We start from the raw sequence: 10,014 nt of genomic DNA, 5'->3' as shown, positions 1-10,014 counted from the left end.
TCCACAATGAAGACTGATTCTTTTTGTCACTTTTGTCTTGGGTGAGATCAGTGATGCTCCAGTGCGACAGTATGGAAAATAATCCACTACAAGTTCATAACAAATCCCACTTTAATTAGAATTAATATTGATGCATCAATGCATAAGCAGCAATTAATGATAGTGCCATAGTTAAGAGGAGAAAATCAATTTTGATGGAACTGCTAACAACTCAATGACAACTGAAACAAGTGGCCCCAAGTTGACGCAGTTTATGGAGGAAAGGTACAAAGAAGCTGGTGTATTAAATTGTAAACTATTACTCTGAAAAGTAAGGACCTTAAATGGAAATACACAAGTAAAATATCAAAATTGTGCTTAAACGTATTACTTGAGTAAGTATAGTTACTTTACATCATGTGTGAGATGACTAATGTTTAATCATAAGTTATATATCAGGTTTAGCTGAAAATATCAACAACTGATGACTTGTATTTGAAGCAGAATCAAACATTTGTACATTTGACTGTGGAGGACATATTCTAAAAACCTCAAGCACTTAGCTACCATGCCACTAGGGGGCACACATGACATAACAACGTTTGCATTTTCAGAAGTGCTGAAGGCTTCAATATATCACAGTTAAGAAAAGTAAGACCAGTTATCACTAATGATAAGACAACACTGTAGTAATATGTGAGAAAAGTGTGTGTGTGTCCTACCTCACTATCACTTTGCCTCTATCTCCCATCCAATCAGTATTAAACACCGTGAACCAACAATGCACAGGAAGAACATAGCAGATGTTGGATAGAAACATAACTGCAATTACTGTCAGATTTATTTCCTAAAAGTAATGTCTTCACAGGTTTCCAAAGGTGAAATCAAATCTAAGAATAATCTTTTTTTTTACCAAACACTTCAGTTTTTGTGTTCAACCACAGCAGTGTGACAGAATCTATAGAATGGAAAAAACGTTGAAATCCCCATCAATACGTTTATTACAGTTCATGAACTTGACACACAGAAGTTTCCCCCCGGGGGCGGCAGCTCTCTCACTCCTGACGCACTTAAGCTATTGGCTGAATGTTGCCAGTGCAGCAATACTGAAGTCCAACTCATCCTTATAAATCAAAATGTACGGTGTAAGAAAAAAATGTTCTGGATAGTAATTGAAAAATTCAAGCTAATGACATTTTAGCATATGAAGCCTGTGGGCCTAGTGCTCACAATAATTATGGTTCACTTCATCAGTACTCTCAGTTCAGAATGAATGCATTAATTAAACACCAGCAACTCAACACTCTCATTCAGACAAGATGGACGTCATCACATCAGTTGAAAGATATCTTCAAAGGATGATTCATTAAAAAAACTAACTGTTAACTGCTTTGTGAAGACTTGGTATGAATAGTAATGCAGGGAAAGAATTGATATCTTATTTTGCAAAGACCTGTGGGGGAAATAAAACTACTTTACTTATAAGTATAATGGCACCTTTAAAAAGACAATTACATTTAAACAAATCTGAGATCATACAATAGGATGCACCCAAAAATAAATAAAGACAATAATTATATTTGAACGTGTACAATAATAATAAATTTAAAAAAAAAGTCATAGCCCACTAATGAAAATAAAAACTAACAAAAACAAAACACAGAGGCAATGACTTGAAGGAGAGTACAATTAGTGTGGGGCGAGTTGGTGCAGGGGTTAAAATGCACTGTAACTGAGAAATCATATCATGTCAGGCCACCAGAGGGCAGTACTGGAAAGCAGCTCAGGGTCTCTATACTGGAATTCTCTCTAGATCCGTTCATTTTCCCTGGTACTCAGATAAAAGCACCTACAGGCAGACAGCAGGAACAGGAATGACACAACAGATTGTGTTCTTAATAACAGACTTTTTCATGACACTGTTTAAAATGCTTCTAATCAGGACCAGTGGAATGAACAATACAGCTGATCGGAACTTTACATCAAAGGACTAGTTCACAGAAAAATGAAAATTCACTCATTGTCTACCCACCATCATGCTGATGATAATGAGTGAAGTTTAAGTCCACAAAACACTTTTGGAGTTTCAGGGGTGAAAAACTGAAGTACAATTGAAGTAACTGGGGACCAGACATTCAAATTCAACTTTAAACAGCATCATTTACGTCATGTTTTTAGCCTAAATGTCCACTACCAGGATTACTACACCGCAATGGATTTCAGCTGCAATGCTGTTTACCCCTGAAACACTCAAACACTTCACCCACCACTCCATCGGCATAGTGGTGGGTAGATAATAAGTGGATTTTCATTTTTCAGTGAACTATCCCTTTAACTTCCACTCACTGCAGACTTTACTGTGGAGAGTGTAATCGACTGGTGATTATCAAACTATCAAAATCCCAGTGTTTCTTTCCTCTGCACTTGATTGTGACTGATCGGTTAACATATGTTATGGCTTACTTTGATTCTTAACAAGTCTAATATTATATTTGATAAAAATTTAATCATTTCTTCAGTATGACGAGACTTTATTTCAGATGAGACAGGGTTTGACTGAAATATAAAATGCTGTGGGAGTCTCTCAGCTGAGGTGGAACAAACCTGATATAGCTCCTCTCACGATCAATTCAGTTAACAGATAACTGTCTGAACAATAGTCCCACTCATTAAATATACAGCGTGTGAGGCATTTTCTGTGTGAAGCACAGCCTCTGCTCTATTCCCTAAAGGTTAATGTTTTATAAAATGTGTGTTAATTTTTCATGTTAGCGCAGGTGATCTTTAATCTGGGTGAACGCCTCCAGCACAATTCTCTGCAGGAAACCCTGCGATGTAGGATTTTCACTAAAACTGTATAATGGTGGAAGCAGGAACCTGTGATCTGTTAATTCACCATTTGAGTTGTTGTCTTCTGTATTCCGCTCTTATATGGCAGCAATTATTTATTTTAATGACTATTTTAAATCTATTAATCTGACGGATATATTCTCAATCTATCAATTAAGTCATTTGTCTATAAAATATCAGGCGGCAGTGAAAATGGTGTTTATATTCCCATAGCCAAAGTTGACATCTTCTTATGTGTTGTTTTGGTCTGGCCACTATCGTATATAAAGATGATGCTGATCTGGTGAGCAGAATATTAAAGCAACACTGTGTGACTTTGACTGAGCAACAGCGCCCTCTACAGCCAAGAAAAAAATGCTTCCAGTCAGTTGTCTAACTCACTGAACTGAAAAATGTCATTTTAGGTTGTTTTTATAACACATATACACGTCAAAGTGTTTTTTCCAGTAAGTTTAGCTTTACTATATGAAGACGGGGTGAAATGTTATTGACACCTGAGACAGAAGTGGAGATGTGTCGGCCATCTTTATACAGTCTGAAGTCACAGCTCTTTAATAACCAAATGTAAAGATTCTTATTTAAAAAGTTTTTGTGAAAAAAATAAAACATTTGAATAAAACTATCAACATGAGACTGATGAATCCAGTCCTGGTCCCACTGTGGTTTGTATTTGATGAACTAAATCTCTTAACACAAGCTCACCCCATCTGGTATTGTTTTTTTTTATGCATAGTCCTCCCTTGTTCCCACCTCAGCTCCACCCTCCTCTGACTATTAAAGTACTTAAAGGGGCTCTCATATGGAAAGTGCATCACTTGCAGCACAGCGGCCTGGAGCTGGACCAAAAGCAACAAAAACAAACCATCTTTCATGTCCACGGGGTCTCAGACTTTTTTCCCTTCTTCCTCCTCTTCTCTCTGAAGCCAAGACCTTAGCTGAGTCCACCGTTTGTTGCTTTAAAGGTTCAGTGTGTAGAATTTAGGGACATCTATAGGTGAAGGTGCATGTTGCAGCTGAATACTCCTCATGTCACCTCCCCCTTCCAAACATGAAAGAGAACCTGTGGTGAACTTCAGTTGTCATGAAAACTCAAAATGTTTTAGTTTGTCCAGTTTGGATGACAGTAAAAAACATGGCTGCCTCCACTAGAGGACCCCCCCCCCCCCCCCCCCCCCTTGATGTAATAAAAAAAGGGCCCATTCTATGTTAAAGAAAAAAACAATTCATACAATTTAGATGAAACACACCAGTGAAAACATCACTGGGATTATTTTATATTCAATTTCTGCCAAAAAGTCCTTTCACCTAAATCTTCCACACTGAACCTTTAAGATGAACTAGATGACTTATAATTCAACAGTAACACCAGTGGCCTCAGTCTGCTGTTGTAGCGGAGAGTTTCCACACCAGACATGAAGATGCTGGTGTGGGGGTGACATGTCACTGTAGTTGACAAGGATGTCCTGGGAGCAGAATCCGACAGTAAGGGGCTTGAGTAGCTCCTCGTGTCAGGACCATGATGATCTGCTGATGTATATATGCTGTCACTGTGTATGTGTGTGTGTGACAACATCTCAGATCACAACAGATAGAATCATTCAAACCCTCGCAGCAGAGCCACCCGCCTCCCTCCCCTGTCGCTCGCTGGACGTCCTGAAACTGATGTGGATTTCATGCTTTCACAGTGGTGGATGTCAGCTGCCAACTGCTTCCCCAAACAGCTTTTCTGCTATCTATTGATTCCTCAACAATGTGTCAGATGAACTGACTGCCAGAAGAAAAGACTGTTAAATGGATTCCTTGACATTCAGAATTTTCCCTCCTGCCATTTTTTCCCTTTTGCCAGACACTTGTCACATTGTGGAGGGAACTACTTTCTGCCTGGTGTCTTTTTGGACTGAAACATAGCTTATTATCATTCCTAATTGAGCTGAGTGTTTATCAGAAAGCTAATGAGCTAACTGATGATCTGTGATACTTTGCATTCCTCACTGACACATGGTAGAACAGTTAGCTATAAAAATAATATGACTCACAGGACAAAGAAGTTATACACACCAGGGAAACTTGGATGGATAGATAGATGAATGGATAGATAGACTGACAGATGGGTGGATGAATGGACTGAATAGATGGATAGACAGACAGAAAGACAGACAGATAGATAGATAGATAGATAGTTGGATAGATAGATAGATGGATAGATATATGGATGGATGGATAGATAGATAAATAGATAGATAGATAGATAGATAGATAGATAGATAGATAGATAGATAGATAGATAGATGGATAGATTTTTGTCTCTATCATTTACTAAAGCTCTGTATTTTAGTTTACAGAAAGGTTTTGAAATCATGCGATATATATAATGTGGATCTATACCTTGAATTATTTCTCAAAGGGACTATATGAAGGCAGAGTAAATACAGACTGTTCTCATTTATGTCAGTGCCTTGCAGCCAGAAACAAAGGTTGATAAATCAACTACTCATCATTTTTTTAGCTCCCTCACTTTTTTCTCTGTAGTCTGTTTTTCCTCTTTCATAACCCGACTGTCTCCTCCAGCTGACTTGTATTTGCCTTATAATAAGACAGACCTCAATTCTCTCTCATCTATCTGATTCACACAAACACACCCTGGATACAAGCCAAGCAAACATACATATTCATTACAATGGAAATCAATGTAGCAGCACAAAGCAAAAACACCTGGATAGACTTCATCCACCTGGCTTTCCTCACAAAGCTTTTTTTCATTCTTCTCCTCAAAGGCCATTTTGAAAATCATTTTGTTTCACAATGTGAAAGTTACTTTTCCAGTGAAGGCTGGACTGGTTTGATCGACTGTAGATATGACTCACCCTCACACAACAACGTGAGGGATAAATAATAATTAATTTGAAGTTTCTTTTCCTGTTTCAGTCACGTTTCAGAGCTGAATGTGGTTTAGTTGTTGTTACCTACTTACCCACCCACCTACCTACAAGATCATTTGGTTTTTCACAATGAGCGACCCCCTTCATGTTACACAATTGTTATATTCTAAAACTATTGATTCATGAAGCATTAAATAAATTTTATTGTGAGTTGAAACTTTGTGAGAGCAGCTCTTCTGAACTTATCCATGGAAACATCTGCATCAGTTTGGCACATTTGGATTTTCCCAAAATGGCACAATCTTCAAGTTTCTCCACAGATTTTTCTTTAGATTTACGTTTGAGGCGGCTGAAGGACTTTCACATTCTTATTGTTGAAGCTACTCCAGTGTTGATTTGGCAGCATGTTTGAGTCCTGCTGGAGCAGAAATTTGTTGGCTCCAATCTCAGGCCTTTGGCATTCAGAAACATGCTCTCCTCGAAATTTGCCTGAGTCCAGATCCCTGCATTGTTCTCCTGGACCTCTGGCCAAGTACTCTGTTCTCTCTGGCCAAGGCTGGAGCTGCACATCGTGCTGCGAGGTATGGATGGTATTAAAGGATTGATTGGCTCATTTGCATCATACTCTGCATTTCACGTCTCCTCACAAACACTGATCCTACACGTTTTGTTGCAGCAGAAGCTGATTTCTGTTCTAACAGTTATTCCATCATGATTGAAAAACACTGCAGTTATTTTTTGTTGGAGTGGTCCAGAGGATCTTGGCCAACTCACTCATCAAGGTCTTTCTTGGCAGGTTGCTGTGTTTTGTAAAAAAACAGCTTTAGGATGAGTCAGGGTGAAACTTTGTTCTTACATCTGATAACCCTCTCAGACACAACACAATCTGCACTGTGTTCGTCCCTGGGATCAACGCACTGATCGAGGGAGTCACAGAGACAGAGAAAGAATAGTTTTCAAAACATCTAGTGGAATACATCAAAGTGTTTGTCATTTTGTTGATAACATGCAGAATTGCTACAGCTTTGTTTAGATTCTATGATTTGTTGTTGAGGATGAGGTTGTGGGTGCATTAGTTTTTTGTGTTTTGGCTTTTTGTAAGACAGCTGATATCTGTGGTGACCAGAAAAGGAATCCCAATGACTTTTGTAATTCCAGAGACTTTATCTTTCATATCAATCAACAGGTCCCTAGTTCCACCTGAGGTTAACATTTGAACGAGTAGGTCAACATTATACCTGCTTCAAAAATGATTTGACAATCTGTTTTTTGTTTGAATGCAGATCTAAGTAGTGAATGTAACTTTTTTGTCTGTAACATTTTATATTATCTTATTTTATCTTGCTTTAAAATAATTTCTAGTTTCTTGTTTGCCTTACATTTTTCATTTTGAACTTTGTAACTGTGCTTTAAAAGGTGCTTTATAAATAAAGTTAATCATTATTTAATGCTCATACCTGAGAATTTAGAAAAAGATTGCACACCTCACACAAATATATTTCTGTGTTGGATAAAAACGTCTTTCTGCTAATCCAAACATATTTGCTTTAATTAACACATGTCTTAAAATAAGTAAATATATAATGAATATGCTATAATGTTAATCTTTGATTTTTTTTTTTCTTCTATCACTTAAAAAGTCCAGAGAGATGTCAGCGATGAAGAAGGATGAGAGGCTGAGAGTTTTGTGTACACAGAAAGCACTGCTTTATTGACTGCACAGGACTGGATTGGTCTGGACTGGATCAGATGGGACTAGGACTCCATTAGATGGGGGTGGGAGTTGAGGTGGTGGGGTCAAGGTTGGATGGGCGGGTGGGTGAAGGGGTCTGGTTGGAGGTGGGTGGGGTCATAGTGGGATGCAGCCATCATTAAGGCAACAGAAACAGCATGCAGATACAGTCACAGGAAACATTGTCATCATCATCATCATATTGCTTTTCAAAGTCTCGCTTAAAACATCGAAATTGTACAAAAAGGAAGAAAATAGGTTTTTCGCACTAATGAAAAATACATTTTTTGATTTTTCCCTCCTACAAAGAAGATTCTAATACAAGAAAATAAATATAGCAAAAAAAGCCAAAAAATAATTTAAAATAGCTCTTCTTTTTCATATATGTTCAATAGTTCTCTTTGCTATTAACAAATGGCACAACATTCTTTGAAACAAAGAACACAGAAGCATTAACTCCTGCAACATTCATATTATTGTATTGAAGAACCGATGCAGAGTGGAGGAGAAGCTGGACACAGCAGCGGAGAGTTAAACACCTGTTATAAGGGTGAAGACGACAGGATGACGAGGAGGGGGAGGAGCCGTGTGTCCAGCTCTGCTCTGATTGGATGATGCTGATTGGTATTCAAATAGTGCCTGAAAACGACCAAGAAGATGCAGAATGATAACCAATAATATTTAATCATGACGAGAGAGAAGGGAGAGAAGCAGCGTAATCAATTAACCTTATAGGAGAAGGTGTAAAAAGTTGTGATGATGAAGATTTGCAAACCAGAAATACTTGTTTCGTTATGTGTTTTAAACCCGAGGGAGAAATGTTGAGAATCGCAGGTGAGGAGAGGAGAGCAAGAATTTTCTTTTTGTTATTAATGAGAGTCAGAAACTGCCTGCTCTGCACTGCACGGGGGTGATAGGGAGAGGGTGAAGAAAAGATAAAGAGTGGAGGAGCTGAGAGTGAGACAGAAAACTCGAGCAAGTGGGAGAAAGAGATGGATAATGATAAAGAGGAGGACAAGGAGTAGAGAGGTAAACGCTTTCAGAGCACATCCAGTGAACTGGCAAAATCTGGTTTGACTCTGTCCACACTGTCTTTCTGAAAACAATGATGTCAGCCTGATCAGGAGCCCTCGATTGTGTGATTGAACACATCCACTCACTCAACTCACAGATAAAACACAACACTATTACGTTTGCAATCATAAAAACGACCGATCGATGTCACAGCACAGCAGTTTGTCCTGTGATCATATCGTTGTTTCCTTTAAGTCAGACTGAACCAGAAAAATATAAATGACAACTAAACTGGGACTTGAAAAGCATGCATGAAAAGACTTCAATTTTCACCTCACATTTCTAATGCAAGTTTTAACAGGTGTCTGTTAAATCACCTGAAACAATGAATGTAGTGACTGTAATCACGAGCTAACAACATATGCACAGTGGGGACATGCCTGTAGTCGGGGACTCGGGTTCGGACAGAAAGTTCTCTCTGGATGAATGAGAGGAGGAAGACGAGGAGTGAAGGAGAAGAAGGGGAGACTTAAGCCAGAGGTCTGACACCTCACTGGGAGAGCTGCTGACCTGTTGTACACTTTAAACTACCTTTAACCCACAGTCTCTCTGGCCAAGAACACATAATCCAGGATTCATGCTCGTGTACACTCACTCATTCCTGAGCCTCCTGCAACCACACGCACCCGCCCAGACACACGCTGTATTTTCAGAATAAAAGCATACACCAGGGCTGCATTTCCCTCAATTTAAGAAACAACAGTAACTATTACTCCCATGTATGAATCACAGATTGAATAATGGAGGCATATCACTACATATTTGCCTCTGAGGAAGAAGATAAACAATTGTTTTTTGTTCGTGAGAGAGATAAAGAAGTCAGGTCATGGAAGCGGAAAAGAAAAGTGAGGAACGAGAAAGTCACAAATCAGGAGAAGTAAAATAAAACAGAGACAGCAGTGAAGTTACAAGTGGGAGAAAGAGCAGAGACAGAAATACAGTGCAGAGGGCCTCTTAACAAATGGTCCAAACCTGTATCTTAAATCCAGATTGTGTCTAGACGTAATATATCCAGATTACATTTACACCAGGGAGTCAAGTGTCTCCGGTGCTGAATGTGAAATCACTGTTTCCTTCATAAAACAGATTCCCATCCTCTGCCTTTTGTTGTATTTATGCTTTGTGTGCAATGCTGCAGCTGAACTTAAATTAAATGGGACCAAATGTTGATCTGACCGTCAGTGGGAGACGGTAGCTTCGGCCGAATGGATCTGCAGTGAGGATTTTACACTACAATTTGTCTGCGGTGATACATGTGAGCAGGGTCGGAACCTCCCAGGAGCCAAATGGTAAAACCAGATGTTAACGGTTGAATACATTTCTCAGATTGTGAGGGAGGAAGCGTAGAAGGGCCTCGAGCCAGGTTTCCATCCAGGTTACATATCAAATTACAAAATAAAAAAAAGTTGGCGTTCAAATTTTAGAAACATTCCAATAAAGCTGGTGTTGCTCTTTTTTGTCTCACTGTTATTTCAATGAATCCAATGGAAGATCAAAACC

The sequence above is a fragment of the Paralichthys olivaceus genome, chromosome 15 (assembly GCF_024713975.1).
Source record: "Paralichthys olivaceus isolate ysfri-2021 chromosome 15, ASM2471397v2, whole genome shotgun sequence".
NCBI lineage: Eukaryota > Metazoa > Chordata > Actinopteri > Pleuronectiformes > Paralichthyidae > Paralichthys > Paralichthys olivaceus.
The sequence above is the reverse complement of the archived record's forward strand: the minus strand, read 5'-3'. Positions refer to the sequence as shown.